The sequence below is a fragment of the Rhagoletis pomonella genome, unplaced genomic scaffold (assembly GCF_013731165.1).
Source record: "Rhagoletis pomonella isolate Grant_MI unplaced genomic scaffold, Rhpom_1.0 Rhpom_scaffold_00003, whole genome shotgun sequence".
Lineage (NCBI taxonomy): Eukaryota > Metazoa > Arthropoda > Insecta > Diptera > Tephritidae > Rhagoletis > Rhagoletis pomonella.
Window position 1 is genome coordinate 3,956,132 of NW_023458557.1, and position 1,789 is coordinate 3,957,920.

Sequence of the window (1,789 nt, forward strand, 5' to 3'; positions counted from 1 at the left end):
TGCGGGTGTACAATGCTGTGCAATGGCATTATCTAACATCCTAAGGGCCAGTATTCTTACACCACAACACTGGTCTACAAACACCCTCAATCTGAATATGATAACAGGTGAGCAAATCTACAGTAATATAAGGTTTCAAACGGAGAGAAGTCTATCAGCATATCCTATCGAAGATGATGGATACCTAATGGTGCGAAATTTCAATGCGGTCAAAGATGATTTGATCGCATTTGGCAAAAGGTTCGAGATAACTTTTAACGACGAACCAAGCATATATGGAAGCTTGAATGATAAGTATAATGAAGCAAACCTTGGACGCACCCTTCGTCAAGGTCTGGAAGATCTGTTTATAGTATAAAGCGCCGGCATATTAATAACAGGTGGACAATCATTCGGAGTGATGCATTACAATGATAAATATTACTTCAGCAATTCACATTCTTGTGGTAAAAAGGGATCCAGAGCGAAGGACAGCAATGGAAAAGCTTGCATCATCGAATGCGATAATTTAGAAGAGTTTGTAAGGATTTGTAAACGTGCAACAGGCAGCAGAAATGTACAGTATACCCTTGATTACGTCGAAGTTGAAGTTTTTGATATAGATGATGACTCTGAGGAAACAGAAACACAGCAGAGTATTGCGACGTTACCGGCAGCGTCTGAAACGATCACTTCTCAACAGGAATTAACTGATCAAGTAATTCCACTGCAGACATCAGTGATGGCACCGATTGATGTAATGCAACCCAATGTGGAGGATGAACTACAGGTTTCGGAAATTCTCAATGAGATCACCCGTAAAACGAAAGACAATATCGTTAATGTGGGGCATGAACTGAAAGCAGAAGAATTTGACTGGTACTTCTTGTTTCCTTATGGAAGGAACGGTTTTAAAGAGCAAAGACCTGTAAATATTACAGCATTAGACTACTTCCATTTCAGAACTTTGGGAAGTGATACAAGATTTCAACGCAATGACTATCTCTTTTATGCCTTATCTTTCTTTGAATATTATCGTATCAAAAGCACTATATCAGCATGTGGCAAGAAAATAGTTAATCAAGAAGGAGCAGTCGAAGAGGTACATCTGTATGTGAAAAATTTGAGAGGTTCTGCAGCTTATTGGAGATCCGCCTTGAACGAGCTACTAGCTCAAATCAGATGTTTAGGAGCTCCAACCTACTTTGTAACATTTAGCTCAAATGATCTCAACTGGTTAGATCAACGAAAAGCTTTGTTAATAGCTGATGGTAGACCTGATGTTGATCCTAATACGCTGGACATTTTTGAGACTCAAAGACTTATCGAAAAGTACCCAGTAATTTTAAGTCGACATTTCATGGTTAGAGTAAATGCTCTACTGAAATTTATCAAAAACAATGACGAAGTATTCGGCGGCAAAGTGAAAGACCATTGGTGGCGTATTGAATTCCAGAATCGGGGGAGTCCTCACCTTCATATGGTGATTTGGATTGAAAATCATCCAGAGTTTGACTCAGAAAGGGAAACTTCTTCTCGATCGTAACTGTTGCTGTAGAATGCCTACAGAAGAAGAAGATCCAGAGTTCCACGATCTAGTTAAGAAATGTCAAATTCATCGGCATACACAAACTTGTACAAAAAATAATACCTCTGTAAGATGCCGATTTAACTTTCCACGTCAAGAATATGACGAAACACGAATTGTGTCTCATTCTTCAGATGGTTTTCTTCGTAACGGAGGTAGAATTTCTTTACTTAAGCGTCGAAAGGAAGATGCGTGGGTAAATAATTACCACCCAGAGTTATT